The 19,041-nt window shown below is 41.5% G+C and overlaps 1 pseudogene; it reads left to right on the plus strand.

The window, feature by feature from the left end:
- The first annotated feature begins 4,353 nt into the window (after nucleotides 1-4,353).
- On the plus strand, nucleotides 4,354-4,766 carry LOC103163081 (annotated as a pseudogene).
- The last annotated feature ends 14,275 nt before the right edge of the window (nucleotides 4,767-19,041 follow it).

Raw genomic sequence — 19,041 nt, forward strand, 5'->3', positions numbered from 1 at the left:
TCCTTGTGTCCTGATTGAGAAGGCCTAGTAACAACTGCTAGGTCTTGGATTCATAGTATATTTTCTTGAATTTCCTAAGTTTCATATAGCAATAAAGGATTATTGGAATTTAAAATTTTTCTAGGAAAGATTTAATGTCAAGGATTATTAAGGTGTTTTAACCAAAATCTCTGAAAGAAAGAAATGAGCTAAGCTTTGTTCCTCTGACTTATGTTAGCATTGCTTATGGAGAATATGAACCGAACAGAAAACAGGCTAAACAAAAACCCCAGCTCATACAATAAAAACATGCTATACCAAGCTACCACATCCCATCCTTACTAATTTTTGAGGTGTAAGAGAGACATGTATTCCAATTTGCTTTGACTCTGATTAGCTCTGTGAGTTTGGACAGGTTGTTTGCCTCTCTGTGTCTAGGCTCCTCTAGGAAAGAGAAACTATAATAAATACCTTACTAGGAGACATGGCAAGGGTGAGAAGTGACCCAGGGAAGAATGGTGACCCACAAGTGCTCATTCAGTTGTGCTTCTTTTCCACAAAGAATAGCCAGAGCACACAGTGGAGGGTACATGCCTTTGATAACCATGAGCAAACCAATTCCAGTCTCCTCTTCCTCTCCTCTTTGTCAATGTACCCTCTTTTGGGGTGTGAGAGAGGCTCTCCTTTTGATGTGTATTAGATAGAAGCAGCTGAGACAGTGAATTGTATGGTTTCCTCCCTGATGTGCCATACCCTTGACCATGTTTGTTCAAGGTTGGAGCCTCAGTGCTGTGGCCAAACCAAACTCTACATGGAGTCACCATGGCTAAGAGGTAAAGTTGCATGGTGAACTCAAAGTGGTGTTTCCATTATTTTCTGAACTTTTCTAGAGCAGACTGCAAATCCTGTTCAGGCAAACTTCTTTTCCACAACAGACTACTTGAAATGCCAGGTGTTCTGTACACTCTCTGAGGGAGGGGTAGGGTGTGGGAGACAGGGAATGGGAAGGAGTGAATAATGGGATCTATGTGTCCTGAAAGCTGATGTGGGGACTGTTTCTAGGGAGGAAGGGGAGCAGCAAGAGGGGAGGGGAGGTCAGGAGAGTACTGCACAGTGCAGAGAGTGGACATTAGAACAAATCACAATGATGTATATGTCAGATGTCATAATGGAACCCACTTCCTTATGTGCTAACCAAAATTATTAAAAATAAAAAAACCAAAAGGATTGCTTCTGATTTAGCTTTCAGTTTTAATTTATTTTTTAATTTGATTGGTGTGTGTATTTCAAGACAGGATTTCAACTTGCTCTGTAGACCAGGATGGCCTCAAACTCAGAGATCTGCCTGCCTCTGCCTCTGTCTTCCAAGTGCCAGGATGAAAGTCATGCACCACCACTGACCTACAGCTTTCAGTTTTCAGTTCATTAACCTTCTGCTTTCCTTTTTCAGAAGGATTTTTTTTTTTACTTATTTATTATGTATACAACATTCTGCTTCCATGTATATCTGCACACCAGAAGAGGGCACCAGATCTCATAATGGATGATTGTGAGCCACCATGAGGTTGCTGGGAATTGAACTCAGGACCTCTGGAAGAGCAGTCAGTGCTCTTAACCTCTGAGCCATCTCTCCAGCCCTCCAGAGGGATTTAAATAGGTTCATAACAGCTGGGTGGTAGTGGCACACACCTTTAATCCCAGCACTCTGGAGGCAGAGGCAAACTGATATCTATGAGTTCGAGGCCAGCCTGGTCTACAGATGAGTTCCAGGATAGCCAGGGCTGTTTCACAGAGAACCCTGTCTCAAAACACAAAACAAAAAGTTGAAATGATAAATAGGTTCATAACACAAATAATCAAGACTTATAGCATGTTACAAGCTTGCTATATGCCACATGCTTAATTTCCATGAATTCACTTAGTTTTTACCATGGCCCTGCAAGACCCTACTTTACAGATGAGAGAATGTGTTTGGTATTAGGACATATACACAGTCACAGCACTCAGTGACAGTAGTGTTAGGATTAGAGTATAGTCGGGTTTTACTTAAGGGCTGTTGAACATCAGCTCTCCATCGAATTTACCTGCTTTCCCCTTCACTTTTGCCTACCCCCAAAGTCATTCTAGTTCAAGGAAAATAGTAAAAGATTTTATTTTCTGTGTAGATTCTGGGACCTGATCTCTCTAGTTGTTTCATCCTGAGGATGTCATTACACAGATGCTGCCAGCTGGGAAAAGCTGTGGAAGACCCCAATAGCATCAGCAAGTACAAGGAGTGCTCATAAAAACAGTGCTTTAACAACAGCTACGTTTACTAAGGGAATTAAATAACCAAAAATCGAGGCTAATTTTTGCAATTAAACTAATGGAGCTACATTAATTATCTATGAACCTTATTTTGAAGTGGCCCTTAGCTCTAAAACTCCAAAGATGCAACAAGAGCACAGTATGCGGTGTTCTCGGCAGCAGACGATGAGGTCTGTCTTTTCTAGTTAGAAGGTCTCGTTGGGAGTGCTTATGAGACAGACTGAGCTATTTTATGGTTTTACTCTTTAAAAAGCTCTTTTAAGCTCACAGAGCAGAACAAGTTGGCCCATCTGAGAGCACCCTGGCTCAGATCACAATCAAATCACCTTTAAAAAAATTGTTTTAAGCAAAACAAAAACAAACAAGCAACATTTCCTCTAAGATTGAAAAATAAAACCCAACAAAGGAGTAGTCTCAAATATCCGGTAAGAGGAAAGACAATCCAGAATTGAAATTCAGGGTGAGCAACGCTCTATGAGCATTGACTCTCTTAAATTCTTCCAGTCAGCTTGCAGAGTCTACGGAAGATTTCCCTTCGTAGTCGTCACTGACCGTCATTGCTAGAGCAGGATGCTTCAATTTCCAGTCTGGATGGATGAGGAACCATGGATGGACACACAGTGTGTACAGACCTGCTAGTGCCAGTCAGAAATGAGCTTTGATCTCACAGAGCAGCTGTAAATCCCCTATCACAAATCATGTTGGACTTAAGGTGGCTTTTAAATTTCAAACAGTTTTCAACATGAAAGACTTTTATTGCCTTCAAATTTATTTGTTGTTCTCAATGCTCATCGTGTTTATTCTGAGATACAGAATCAGTTTTTGTGATGGTAATTAACTCTTGAACCAATGAGAAAACAGACACATTTTATGAACCCACTTAGCTATCTTTTTTTTTTAATGGGGTGTGTTAGGGATCCAAACTCAGTTCCTCGTGGAACAGTGAAAAGTAATAGGCAACCCTAACTTGTCTTATTTCACTTCTTTTTAAAGCTTTAGTGTGTGTGTGTGTGTGTGTGTGTGTGTGTGTGTTCGCATGTGCAGGTGCTGGTGGAGTCTAGAAGAGGGTATTGGTTCCCCTGGTTGCTTATAAATCTGAAAGTTGGGAAGGCAGTGCCCCATCAGCACAGGTTTCCAGAGCATCCCACAGTGTTCAAGAGTTCAGTGAGCCCCACAGTAGATACAAGGTAAGTATGTGTGACTTACATCTGTGACTGTGTGACAGGAGTGCTGACAACCTTTAGAAACAACTGTCCCAAACCAAAAACAAACAGAGACCAAAACCTGCTTTAAGTACAGAAAGACTGTGAACCATCCGCAGTGGGTTCTGGGAACAAAACTCAGGTCCTGGTGTTGAGTAGCAAGAGCTCTTTTTCTTTTTTTTTTTTTTTTCTTTTTTTTTTTTTTTTGAGATAGGGTTTCTCTGTATTTCTTTGGAGCCTGTTCTAAAACTCACTCTATAGACCATGCTGGCCTCGAACTCACAGAGATCCACCTGCCTCTGCCTCCTGAGCGCTGGGATTAAAGTCATGATCCATGTGCCACCAATGTCCGGCCCAAGAGTTCTTAACCGCCTCTAGCCCATTAGTCACTTCTCCACTTTGTTCACTGGGACAGGGTCTCTCAGTTGAACCCAGAGCTCACTGATATGGTTAGTCTAGTTTGCCACAGGGATTCTTTGTCTCTGTCTTCTGCACCCTGGCATTCCAGGTGGGAGCCTATGCCCGCTAGTCTTTTTACTTGGGTGCAGAAGATTCAAACCTCAGGCCTCATGCTTGTGTGTTTGTACTTCCTCCTCCATCTCCCCAGGCCTAGATTTCTCTCTGACTCAATGGACAGAGTCACTTTATTCATTTGATAACCTGGGAAGAAGGCTTTCCTAAATTTTATGTTATCTAGTAATTTGTACCTAACATATATCACACTGGGGTTTTTGTGTATGGTAGAGATGGGATAAATGTTCTCAAATTCACTTTTGCCAGTCATGGTGCTGCCTATGGGCTCCGGCAGCGGAGACCTGGTGCCCCCTTTTTTGACAAGGCAGCTGAGTAGCCTCGAATGCTCACCATGGCTGACAAGAAACCCAAGGAAGGTGTCAAAACAGAGAACGATGATCATATTTACTTGAAGGTGGCAGGAAGGATGGTTCTGTGGTGCAGTTTAAGATTAAGAGGCAGGCAGACACCACTTGGGAGAACTAATGAGAGCCTGTTGCGAAGGACAGGGTTTGTCAATGAGCAGAGCAGAGCAGAGCAGATTCCGGGTTGATGGACAGCCAATCAATGAAACAGACAGTGCAAAGTTGGAGGATGAATTTACATCAACGTGTTCCATCAGCAGACAGGATGTATCTACTATGAACCTGCTATTTCACTCCAGAATTCAGACCAAGAGTATGTTCTCAACTAGGAAGCAGAAATTTGGTTTCAGCAAATACAGTGCAGTTTTCTCTATTTATTCATTTCCTCTTCCCTACTCTTTTATCAGACATAAAGTAACCAGTATATGTGCACAAGCATATTGTAACTTTAAAACAAGCACATTGCAACTTCTCTTCCCGCCTCCTCTCTCTCTCTCTCTCTCTCTCTCTCTCTCTCTCTCTCTCTCTTTTCTAAATGGCTAATGTTCTGTTCTGGTTGACATCAAGTGGAGATGGTCTGGAGGAGGTACTGACTCTGACTCTGTAAAAATATCCTTTTCCGTTAGTGGCATGCTCACTCAGCACCCCCCCTTCCTCCCTCCCCCCACCCCCTTTCTCTCATAGCCCTGGCTGTCCTGGAACTTGTTTTGTATACCAGGCTGGCCTTGAACTTAGAGAGCCATCTATCTGTCTTTGTCTCTGGGGTGCCAGGATTAAAGGTGTGCAATGCCACCACCTGACATAGATACATTATTCTTTAAAAAATAAACATTCCTAGATAGTTTTCCCTTCAAGTTAAGCATCTTGTTGTTTAAATAAACTCTGTATTTTAAATGAAAAAGCTCTCAAATTTATTTCTTCTTCCAATATCCACAGTGAAGCTCCATCTTGCAGGGCCTTTGTCACTGTGGGGCCAATGACTTAACTCTTGATAATGGAGTGTAAGCAGATGTGTCATTTCTAGACCGAGATCGCTAAGTGAGTGCACCTTCTCATTTTTCACCTCAGTGTTGTCACATGGCTGTCACATGTGGAAAAGGCAATCAACATCATAAGAGAAGCCTGAGTTATGATTAAGAAGAACCGTGTGACACCTGGTGGATAATCACATGAACACAAACCATCTTACTATTTTAACTTACTGATATTTGGTGTTTATTTTACCACAGTCTAAGACAGACTACTATATGGATATTAAAGGGGTACTGTTGTAATAAAGCCCTTGGATAGGTGTAATGGGCTTCCTAGTTGAGGGCTAGACAGTGTGGAAACCATTATTAAAAGAATGGCAGTATTGGTGCAAGGTAGATGGCTCAGTGGTTGAGAGCACTTGCTGTTCTTACAGAGGACCTGGGTTTGAGTCTCAGCAGCCACTCACATGGTGGCTCACGACCAATAGCAATTCAAGTTCCAGGGGTTCTGGTGTCCTCTTCAGGCCTCCAAGGACACCAGGAACATAGGTAGGACATGTATATACACATACACATGCAGGCAAGACACTTACACACACAGAATAAAAATGAACAAATCTTAGAGTGTAATGAGTGAAAATGCTTTTTAGCAGACCATAGTATCTACAGAACCAGCATCCCTCAAGGAAATAATTAGTTAAATGTTGCTAGATATTTGTTTGCTTATACTTGTTGCACTGTGTGTGTGTGTGTGTGTGTGTGTGTGTGTGTGCGTGTGTGTGTGCGCGCGCGCGCGCGCACGCATTATGAGAAGGAACTGAGACTGTTCTGGTGGTGTCTGCTTGTGATCCCAACACTTGGTTGGCTACAGCAGAAGGTTCATTAGTTCGAGGCCAGTCAAGGCTGCATAGTGAGACCTTGACTGTAAATTTTAAAATCGAGAGCAGGAGATCATTAGCTAGCATAACCAGGAATAAAAGGAGTAGAGAGACACCAGAAAATTGGTGACTGAAGTTTGGAGAAAATCCATCTGCTTTTTAGACTCATTAAGAATAAAGATAGAAAAAGCTTAAATTGTTTTTGAGATTCATTTTTATGTATATGGATAATTTTGCCTGCATGTATGTCTAGGCACCATGTACATGCAGTGCCTGAGAAGTCCAAAAGATGGCAATAGATTCCCTGAAACTGAGTTACAGAGGGCTGTTAGCTGCTGTTTGGGTGCTGGGAATCAAACCCAGGTCCTCTGGAAGAGCAGAAGGTAAATGGTGGTTTTATAACCTCAATACTAAGCTGATTTGATGATGGTGGTCTGAATATATGTAAATATAAATTTTATATTTACATGTGTAGTTTCATTTTTTGAGTAGTTTTGGGTTGACATTAAAACTGAATATAGGAGTTCCATATATCAGTGTTTCTCAACTTGTGGGTTTTGACCCCTTTGCAGATAAAATGACCCTTTCACAGGGGTCACCTTAGACCATCAGAAAACAGATATTTACATTTCAATTCATAACAATAGCAAAATTATAGTTATGAAGTAGCAACAAGAATAATTTTATGGTTGGGGTCACCACAACTTGAGGAACTGTATTAAAGGGTTGAAGCATTAGGAAGGTTGAGAACCACCGCTTTGTACCCTTTGCACACACAGTCACAATGCCCACTACTATCAATGTGAAGTACTTACATATACAGTTGATGAAGTACCTGACACATTATTGTCACCCCAATTACTTGTTTACAATGGACTTCACTCTTTGTATTGAGTGGGTTTTGACAAATGGGTACTGGCAGAATACATCACCCACCATTTAAGGGTTTCTGGGACAGTTCAGAAGTTTAGTGCATTATTGTCATGGAGGGAAACAAGGCAGTGTGCAGGCAGACATGGTGCTGAAGAAGGAGTTGAGAGTTCTACACCTTGATCCACAGGCAGCAGAGAGAGATTGGGTGTAGCTTGAGCATGAGAGACCTCAAAGTCTGCCCCCACAGTGACACACTTCCTCCAACAAGGCCACACCTCCTAATAGTGCCACTTCCTATGTGGCAAGCATTCAAACATCTGAGTGTGTGTGTTGGGGGAGGGTAGGCATACCTCATTCAAACCACCAGACTGCAGCCTGAGCGTCAAACAGTGAGGTTTCACTGCTCTAACCATCTGTTCTGTCTGTTCATCCTGAATCCCTCCTCCTGTTCTCTATAGTTTTGCCTTTTTGAACTTGTCATGTACTTGGAGCCATACTATGGTAGCTTTTCCAGACTGGCTTCTTTCACTAAGCAATGTGTTTTTAAGGTTCTTCTATATCTTTTCATGGTTTAGAAGCTCATGGAGAAGCCAGAAATAGAGACCCAATTATTGAGGGAGGATCTGTGGACTCTACTGTCTGATGAAGTGGGTTCCCATGACATATAGATGATGCCCACACGCCCATGAGAATTTTGTCCCAGCAGAAATTCTTTCATCTTGGACTTGCAGGAACAGAAAGGGGAATCAGAAGAGATGTCAATTCTACATTCCTATAAGCAGCAAATAGACCGATACATATATGGTAACTAACACGGGTTACTCACCAAGAACAAAGAATGGCTAGGTGTGGTAGCACACAGCCATAATCCCAGCACTTGGGAGGTGGAGGCAAGAGGATCAGAAATCCAAGGTCAGCATTAGCTACATTGCAAGTTCAAAGCCAGCCTAGGCTATCTCAGGGAAAAAAAAAAAAAAAAACGAACAAAAAATCACACCAAAGAACAGTAACAACACAGGAAGGAAGGAAGAAAGAAGTTGGGGGGGGGGGAGAATGACCCTAAGCTTGTGTGGTCATGGAGGGTTGTACAAAAGCTGGCATGACTGGTTTAGAAGTCAACAAAACTGGAACAGGGGTCCAGAGGGTGTAGCGGCAGGCCCAGAAGTTGAATTATTAGTTTGTGGTCTTTTTTTCTCTTTATGTACAGGTATTTTTAGTGATAAATTTCCCATCGTGCACTGATTTAGCTATAGGCCATAATGGGATAGATAGTGTTAGCTGTCAACTTGACAAGATCTAGAGCACCTGGGGGCTTGGGCCCCTGGGAATTAGGTTCAGGTTAGCTTCTGGGCATGCCTGTGAGAGATGACCTTGATCAGGTTAAAGGAAGCTTGAAGTCCCTCCCACTGTGGGTGGATCCTTTCCCTGGGCTGGGATAGTATAAAAAGGAAAAAGTAATGGAGCTCAAGTATGTCTTCATCACGTTCTACTTTCTGGTAATGGACATGATTGACCAGCTGCTTTAAGCTCATACTGTTTCAATTTCTGCAGAATAAATCCTTTTCTCCCATAAGATGCTTTTAATAGAGTATTTTATCAAAGCAATCATCATTTTGATTCACTTGAAGACATTTTCTAATTTTTGTGTGTGTTTGTTTTCCTTAGTCCATTTTGGAGTATGGTATTTAACCTATCTGTCAGTTTCCAGAATTTTTTTTTTTTTTTTTTTTTTTGAGACAGGGTTTCTCTGTATAGCTCTGGCTATCCTGGAACTGGCTCTGTAGACCAGGCTGGCCTTGAACCTGGAGATCTGACTGTCTATGCCTCCCGAGTGGAGTGCTGGGATTAAAGGCTTGCTGCACCATTGCCTAGCCTGACCAGGATGTTCTAATTAGCTTCTGGAGGATGGGTGGCTGAGTTGACATCTTGGGGTACAGTTCAGTAACAAGAGGATATATCTTGTTGCAGATCTGCCAGGGGCGGCTTTCCAAAGTAGGCGGGCTACATGAAAAACAAAACCAATTGTACCTAACCTGGAATAGGGAAAAGGAGTTTCTTAGACTGCCTACCACAGTCCGAATGTGTAAGACACAGGGGAAGGGCATAAGAGAACGATCAAGAAACAGAGAGCACACACCGAGTCCAGATAGAATAGAGAGATTCTGTTACAAGAATAGCCTTATAGGTGCTTAGCTCTCCTAGAGGACTGAAGGCAGAGAGTGCTCTTTGTCCCCTCTCCCCACCTCTATGTGATGCTATGCTAAGATTTGAAGTAAACACCTAACTCATGCTTGTCTTAGGACTTCCCCATCTGTGATGTCCTGAAAGTTGCTGGTTCAATAATTCACATCATTCACAACAAGGAATCATAAAAAAGGAGCAAGCATCAACATGTGCTACACAGAAAAAAAAATGAGAGAAGTAAAGTGTATGAGTCTTAGCCAAGAAAAATGTTACCATTTAAATGTTAACCAGACAAAAAATAGTGACTGAACTTCAAAAAAGAGCTACTCACAATGCTGAGAGAGAATACAAGCATATAAAGAAGGTTATAGGGAATTATAAGATGACAGAATTGATATAACAGAGAGAAGGTAACTAATATTGTAAATATAATGGTTCCATAATTTTTATATGTAATAATAATATATAATTTATTATTGTTATTATTTCTGTTGTTATTGTATTATGTGCCCCAGGTATAAAAGAGCTTGGGCCACCAAGTCTGGCACCAAGCAGGGATAAACAAAGAACTACTGTCTGCTGTCCTAGACTGATAACAAGAATACCGTCACCAGCAAGGTGTCTCTTTGCCTATTACCAGGGAGTTGATTCCCTGATCTTTTATATATAGGTATCAGAAGATTTATTTAGGGGGCAGGAGGTGTGGCTCAGGGGGTAAAGCATTTACCTTGAATGTGCAAGGCCCACAGTTCTATCTCCAGTATTATTAGAAAAGAAAAAGATATATTTGAGTCCAGTCAAAGCAGTGTACATGAAGACATATATATTGGGTGATACTTCTAGGTAATATACCACTATATAATTTAGAAATGTAAATGATCGTTTATTGTCTATCTTGAATGAATGGGTTGATAGGGCCATTCAGCAGATCTGGGTGAACTTTCTCATCTTCCCATCTCATTCCTCTAGCAGGCTGCCCAGGTCTGCTGGATAATTTTATATCAATTTGACACAAGCTACAGTCAACTGAGAGGAGGGAATCTTAGTTAAGAAAATGCCTCCATAAGATTGGATTGCAGGTAGGCCTGTAGGGCATTTTCTTAATTAGTGATCAATGGGGGAGGGCTCAGGCCACTGTGGGTGGTGCCATCCCTGGGCTGGTGGTCCTTGGTTCTATTAGAAAGCAGGTTAAGCAAGCCATGAGGAGTATAAGGTGCAGTAAGCAGCACCCCTCTGTGGCCTCTGCATCAGCTCCTGCCTCCAGGTTTCTGCCCTGCTTGAGTTCCTGTCCTGACCTCCTTTGATGATGAACTGTGAGTGAAATAAACTTTCCTCCCCAAGTTGCTTTGGTCATGGTGTTTCATCACAGCAATTGTAACCCTAACTAAGACATCTAAGCATGTTTTTTATTTGTTTGTTGTTGTTATTTTGTTTTGTTTGTTTGTTTTGAGACAGGATCTTTCTATGTCGTCCTGGTTGTCCTGGAACTTGCTGTGCATACCAGGCCAGCCTTGAGCTCACAGAGATCCTCCTGCCTCTACCTCCTTAGAGGCAGGATTAAAGGCATGGCCTCTTTTTCTTCTTTAAAAACAATTTCTTAAGTTATTTATTTTATTTTTTATGTGAATGAATAATTTGCCTGTATGTATGTCTGTGTACCATGTGCAAGCCTGGAGTCAGACAAGGCCAGAAGAGGGTGTTGTCTGGAGTTACAGACAGTTGTGGCTTTCATGTGGGTGCTGGGAATCAAACACAGGTCTCTGTAAGAGCAACCAGTACTAGCTCTCCAGCCAGTTGGCCCTGTCCTTGAAGCAAATGAAGTCACTGAGAGAATAGAGAAGCACTCCAATACTGCTAAAATTTTATTATTTATTTATAACTAAAATTATTTTCTTATTTTGTGTGTATGGGTGTTTTGCCTACATGTATGTCTGTGCCCTATGTGTATACAGTGTCCCCTGTTATGTGAAAGGAATTGGACAGTCCCAGGTACAGGGATGTGACTACAGAGAAAGGAGAAGACTTGATGTCATAAATTCAATCAAGTTGTCACAATGTAAACATGAATAGCAGATGAAAATGACATGACCTACTAAAATTTGGTAGTGGGAAAAAGGGAAGGGAAGGGAAGTAAGAGGAAATAGATTTAGGAGAGAGATTAAAAATGTTATTTATTCCCTGTGCAGGGGCAAAAGAAGGCTCACTCTATTTAGAAAGTAGCAAACAAATAAATCTCTCCCAAACACAATTAGATAAAGAAAATGTCCCAACAAAGCCCTTAACATACTTACTGTAAATCAGGAGTTCTCTTTTTTGAGAGCAAAAGAATAAGAAGACATTATGGAGACTTGAGTCCATCTGTGCATTCATCCATGCCATTGCTATCTTACAAGAAAACCTGCTGGCCCATGAGGTGAGAACTGTTTCTCAGTGTGCAAACCCAAAGCCCCAGAGAATTCAGTTATGGGCTGAAGAGAAGGCTCAATGGTTAAGAGAACTTCCTGCTTGTGCAAAGGACCTGAGTTCAGTTTCCAGCACAACTTCCAGTAACTCTATTTGCAGAGGATTTGAGCTCTCTTTTGTTCTCCAGGGGTTCCTACACACATGTGGTGTGAATGCACACAGGTACGTTTTAAAACGTCTTATGAGCTCAGTCCTGTTTTCTACATTCTATTTACCAAAGCAGAGAAGTATTGCAAACAGTGTCGCAGACACGGCCTTTCCTGGTTACATTTGTTTGCTAGTTTAATTTGAGCTAACTCAAACCCACCCCTGCATCTAGCAACTAGGACAATGTAGAAAATGACAACCATCTGCTTTTGGGTGACTTGATAATGTGATACCAAAAAAATGAAAACAAATGTTTCCTTAGTCACTGCCAAATCTCTAGCTATCCCATTCCAGTCACCTTTTCTTCCCTCCCCACCTCTCCCCTTCTCCCCCCTCCTCTCCCCGTCCCTTCCCTCCCCCCCTCCTCCGTAGCTTTATTTGTGGATCAATGGAGACAAACTGCTCTAGATTTTCTGGATTTACTTTGTTTGACGTTCAAGTGTTTCTTCTTAAGACAGATGCAGGAGATGATGATTGTGCCTAACACGTGGGTTCTTAGGGCTGACTAGGCATTGAGTAACACAGTTTATACTCTTAAGTGCCTTTAATCCTAGCAAACTGTGATTTCGGAAATTACTAATGGGCCAAATTTGATAAATGAGGCCAGATCAAATTGCTAGTCTAAAGCCTTATTGTCAATAGTGGTTGATCTGGGACACAAATGCTTGACAAGGATGTAAATGCTTTGTCCTTTCCCAAAGCCTAGACACACACACACACACACACACACACACACACACACACACACACACACACAGGAGTAATAATAGGAAGTTAGGTGTTATGATATGCACTTACAATCCTAGATCTGGAAAGGCCAATTCCCAGGGCTCAGTGTTCTACCAGTCAGTGAGAGACCCTGGGCCTCTAAGCCCTGCCAATGACAAGGTGGTTGGTGTCTAAGCAATGTTTCCTGAGGTTGTCCTCTGACCTCAACATATATGCACATGTGCCTTCATACACATGTGCACCACACACATGAACACACACACTATGTTTACATGGGCATCCAAAAATATCAGATGTTAGAATAGAATATTTGGGTCATCTGCTGTTGTAGACATTGATCTTTTGTTGAGGAGGTTTGGGGGTCCTGGAAGAGACTGGGCAATCTGAGTGATACAAAAGGCCACTTGGAGCCTCTAAGGCAGTGGTTCTTAGCCTTCCTAACACTGCGACCCTTTAATACAGTTCCTCATGTTGTGGTGACCCCCAACCATAAAATTATTTTTGTTGCTACTGCATAACTGTAACTTTGCTACTGCTATGAATGGTTTAAAAAATGTGTTTTCTAATGATCTTAAGAGGGTCATTTGATTTCCAAAGGGGTCGTGACCCACAGGTTGAGAACTCTGTTCTAAGGAGATCATATCAGTATTTGGTTCACCATTATAGCTGTGACAGAGAGATTCCTAATATACAATACTCAATGGCTAGAACACACTGAGCATGGAACCAGGACCCTTGATCCTCAGCACCTATCTAGGACACTAACCAGTCCATTGTCCACTATAGTCAATATGGAAAGTCAAACAGTGACCTGCAACAACTGTCTCTACAGTGACCAGGACTCAGTGACTACTCAGCATCTTTAACTTCTTGTAACTTAGGACCAAGTTAAACATGCATTCCTAACCAGACACATGGATGTCCCACTGCCAGTGTGTCATCCTGCTGCTTCCCATCCCAAACAGCTTCTAACCACACAGCGTTTGAGTCTCTGCAGGAAGGCACATATTGGTGACAGACTCCCTTGCTATAACAAACCATGAATAAACAACTATACCTGTTCAGTTTCTTTGCTCTTCACGTGCTCCCATAGCAATGCGTATGCCTGAATCCACGCCTGACTGAAAATATTCTCTGGTGTCACCATTCTCTATATCACTTTGGAGGTTCTGTCAAGAGATGAGCATTAAGGTTAAAGGTGAGGCATATCACAATAGTCATTGTCTTTTTATCAGGTATTTTCAGATGAAGGCTATGGGGTGGAACCCCACTCTATTTTTAAAAAACAGATCCAAATATCCTCACCATATATTAGCTTTAGATTGGCAGGGAGAACTTGCCTCATATTGACCTTGAATGTCTCAGTTGGCTAGCGGGGTGTAGACCTAGAGTAATGTGACCATTTTGCTTGGCTTAAGTCAATTATAGGTTATACCTCTGCACCTGAAAGAAAAAGTCCAATTTCACTGAAGCAGAAAATACAATAAATACTCAGAAATAAACTTAGCAAGACATGTAGAAGCCTCATAAAAGGAAAAGTTTTAAATGCAAGTGAGGGGCACAAAGGACAGCTTGCAGAAATGGAAAGGCATTTATGTTCCTGACATAAAGACTCAATTTCACGAAGATATAAATGTTGTAAATTAATCTATAAATTTAATGTACCTTCGATGGAAATGCCAAAAGGGCTTTTTAAAACCAGACAAACTCAGTCCAATGTTTAGATGGGGACGAAGACATGGAAGAACAGCCAGAAAAATTCTAAAATTTGAAAAGTGCCTTTTTCTATAAGAGGGGCCAGGGCCATGCTGGGAATCAACGCCTCCTCCACTAGGTAGAGTTACATAACCATGAGAAATATGACTTTTTTCCTCTTTATTTTATGTAGTTTAGAAGGGCATGGCTCAAAGATATGGGGATATTGAAATAAATTGTTGGATGTGGTGAACATTCCCCCCCGAAAAAACCACTTTTTTTCTCCGTCTCTAAACTTTCATAACTTTTTTTCTTATGATTTCTCTACCCCCAGGTAGTGATCACATTACTCAATATGAGGAGTGACAGTGAAGACAAATTTAGGCTACAACTTAAGCCTAGTTCATTCAATTTGTCTTGATTATTTATTTTAGGTGAAGCAAGAGTGGTAATTTCTATAAACATCTCCTTAAGTTTGCTTTGGGGAATTCAGAGGTCATATAATATTGGAGAGTTACCAGATTAATTTCTAGTTGTTTTTAACTATTTATTTAAAAATATTTTCCTTTATTTTGATTTTGTGTGTATGAGTGTTTTGCCTGCATGCACATTTGTGTACTAATTGCATGTGGTGCCTGTGGGGGCTAGAAGAAGGTATCAGAGCCCCTGGGACTGGAGTTGTAGGTGTTGTGAGCCACCATGTGGGTGCTGGGAATTTAACTGGGGTCCTCTGGAAGAGCAGTCAGTGCTTTTGACTGTTGAGACATCTCTCTAGCCCCTCTAGTTTTTTTTTTAAAGGAGTCTCAATTAGACTTGTATGTTTTCTAAAAAAAAATTTAGAAAAGAATAACAAATTGAAAAATAGGAGGAAAAGGAAATATAAAGAATTTAAAAATAGGAAACATAAAAGTTCATTTATATTAGACACAAGGAAGCACCTATTTTACAAGCTTCACTGACATACATATTTATTCATACTCATAAAAGAGTTTAATTTGAGATACCCTACATAGGGGATAATACTCACCCCAGAAGCTATAGACTATTGAATAATAAGCCAGTGCCAGGTGTGGGGTACCACTGAAGTTGTTGGTCAAGGGTGTGTTGGAGACCTCCCTAACAATATAGGATGTTGCCATTATTCTTGGTTGCTCTCCAGAACTCTATGTTAAGATCCTATTGCTGAACACACACACTTTAGTCATAGATATGGAGAAATCAGGGTGGCTCTGACTGGGAGGCCTCTTCCTCACTGGCTGACTTTCATAGTACCAGACAGTGCTATTTGGGCTGCTTGGGGAGAAAGTCACCAACAGTCCTCCCTGGCTGTACACGCTGTGTGCTACAATAAGATCAGCAAAAGTCATCAACAGCCCTACCTGGCTGTGCACACTTCGAGCTACAATAAACCAGCTTGGCAAGATATGTCCTTGAGTGCAATAGTGGCATGAGTTTTACATGAGTAACCAACCATTTTCTGATTGGAATTAAGGCCTGACCCACAGGTGGAAATGCATTCCTGCTATTGTAAATTCTAGCCAAGAACCCATTTCTGGGGAGCTCTTAGGCTCCAGGGGTGAATCTATTACTATTATTTTGTTAACTGCACATGCTATCAAACCATTCTCTAAATTTGTATCTCTCTATCCATAGATTAGTGCAACTCTCAGATTTCATCAGTGAGTTGTTTTGTTCAGTGGATAGTGGTTAACACAGAAACTGACAACTGGTCAAAATGCAGAGGACAAATGGTGTGCTTAGCCATAAATAGAACTTTAAAAAATATATTTTTTAAATATATTTGTGTTTTGCCTGTATATATGTCTGTGTTAGGGTGTTGGATCCTGGAGGCACAGACAGTTGTGAGCTGCCATATGGGTGCTGGGAATTGGACCCAGGTTCCCTGGAAGGACAGTCAGTGCTCTTAACCTCTGAGCCATCTCTCCAGCCCCTCATACATGCAATTTTATATCACACCCCTCCCCTCAGGTTCCAGGACCCTTCCCAGAAGAGGGACAGAAAGAGTATAAGAGCCACATTATGGGGGGCAGAACCTGGGATGAAACCGTGTCCAGTAGACATGATAAGGTTGTCACACTCATGAACTCACAGAGGCTGTTGTTGTTTGCATAAGATCTACATAAGAGCAAGCCTTTCAACCTTTTAACATGGAGGAGAGCCATGCTCTTAAACCTCTATCTATCTCTAGCTGAGGAGCTCTTGACAATTCACCATGCCTGGGGAGGGAGAGTTGGTTTTCTTTAAGGCTGTGGCCTCTAGCAGGTAAACAGTGCTACAGTTGGCCTCGTATTCATGCATATATGGGCAACACAAAAGGGACTCAGTATGTTATTTTTAAAATGTAGATATGAAGCTGGGAGTGGGTGGGGAGAGTGGATCTGGGAGGAGTTGAGTGCAATATGATCAAAATACATTGTATTCATGTATATAGTTCTCAAAGAATTAGTAAAAATATTAATAGATTTTACATTTATTTAGTGTGTATGTGTGCATATGTGTCTTTGGATTTTGAGTAAGTCTTCCTCTAAGTCTTGGGAGTTAACTCAACAGATGGCCAAGTACATAGATGTTCTCTGGAAGGCAGTAAAGGAGCTATTTCTTCCAGTGTGCACCAAATAAAGGCCAATGACTGAGCACAACACATTCATTACTGAGCATCTCCTGACAAAGTATGCCTGACATGCAGGATGCCTGGGTTGTAGGAGAAATCATAACAATGGTGATTAATTTGAAGCCCCATTCCAATTCTGTTTATAATATTATTTTTATGAGTAAGTTCAGAACAAGTGCTTTCCATAGTATACAGACACGTGAAAAATGAACAGAAATTGGGAGTGGACGATGTGAATTGGATGGATACTGTCTAGTTTGTGTGTCGACTTGACACAAACTAGAGTCATCAGAGAGAAAGTAGCCTCAGTTGAGAAAATGCCTCCATGAGATCCAGCTGTAAGGTATTTTCTCAATTAATGATCAATTGGAGAGGGCCTAGCCCATGGTGGGAGGTGCTGTCCCTGTTAGGTGATCCTGGGTTCTATGAGAAAGCAAGCTGAGCAAGCCAGGGGCAGCAGGCCAGTAAGCAGCTCCCCTCCATGGCCTCTGCATCAGCTTCTTCCTCCAGGATCCTGTCCTGCTTGAGTTCCTGTCCTGACTTCCTTCAGTGATGAGCAGCAATGTAGAAGTGTAAACTGAATAAACCCTTTCCTTCCTAATTTGCTTTATGGTCATGGTGTTTTGTTGCAGCAATAGAAACCCTAAATAAGACATATGGGATATAAGTAAGAGTTAATATTTATTCTTGGTTAATGCATGACAGATATTGTGTTGATTTGTTTGTACAATATTTCTACTATCTATCTATCTACCTATCTATTATCTATCTATGTATCTATGTGTCAATATTTCTATATGTTTATCTGTGTGTTTATACCAGTCACCTATGTGTATATGTGTATGTGTATATGCGTATCTGTCTGTCTTTATCTATCATCTATGTCTCTTTGTATGTATGTATACATGTGTCTACCTAACTACCCATCTTCATTTCCAAAATAACATTAGAAGCTGATATTATTATCATCTCAACTTTATAAATGAGAGAATTGAGTTGGAGAAACCTAGTAACTTGACAAAGTCATCCAGAGTTAGGATGCACACCTAAATGTGTCCTTTCTATTTATTTGATTTTTTGAGACAGGATCTCTTGACATAGTCCTGGCTATCCTGCAATTCACTATGTAAACCAGGCTAGGCTCCAACCTACAGAGATCTGCTTGCCTCTGTCTCCCATGTGCTAGGACAAAAGGTGTGCACCACCGCACCTGCCCTCCATTCTAAATCCCTTGCTTTTCTACCTTCACGAAAGGCTGAGAATTCAGTAGACTAAGATGAGAGTGGACTGTTCTGAATCAGGAACTCTACTACCAGAGAAAAGGGGAAAAGGAGCTATCCTACAGCCAGCCATAGCATCAAGTATTATTACTTCTAGTGATAGTTTTAAACTATGTTTCAAGTGAATTGTAAGAGACTTCACAAAGCTTGTGGGAGAAAGCACAGTGTGACTGTTACCTGGATTCCGACCCGCTTCTCTTTGAAAGAGAAAGAAGATAGACTGACACTTGTCAGTTCCCACCTGTCACTCCCACACTGGTGCAGTACCCAAGATGTGCATTACCCGCTATGCAGGTGACACAGAAGCAGTTCCCGGACTGAGGGTGCTGTACAGCAAGCAGGATTGTGAAACTCTTGCATGTGTTGATCACAAATCTTCTCTCATGCCTGCCAGTGGTGGTGCACACCTTTAATCCCAGCACTCGGGAGGCAGAAGCAGGCAGATCTCTATGAGTTCGAGGCCAGACTTGTCTACTGAGCGAGTTTCAGGACAGCCTGCAAAGCTACAGAGAAACCTTGTCTCAAAAAACAAAATAACAACAAAAAACAACAACAACAACAAAAAAGCAAAACAAAAAAAAACCCCCAAATCTCCTCTCATTTGGTTCCCTGGGGTCTTTGAATAGAGGTGGAGAATATTTATATGTGGGTGTAAAGTGGACAGAGGTCAGATGCCACAAGATCGCAGCTGCCGCTCACCCTGCTGTATGGTCACTCAGTTTTCCCCAACTTCAGTGTTCCTATCTGTAAAATCGGGTTGCAGCATGTGTATTTTACTATATCTCTTCAACAGGCCTATAGTAAAATTAGACGAGAAAACTAG

This window comes from Cricetulus griseus, chromosome 7, assembly GCF_003668045.3.
Source record: "Cricetulus griseus strain 17A/GY chromosome 7, alternate assembly CriGri-PICRH-1.0, whole genome shotgun sequence".
NCBI lineage: Eukaryota > Metazoa > Chordata > Mammalia > Rodentia > Cricetidae > Cricetulus > Cricetulus griseus.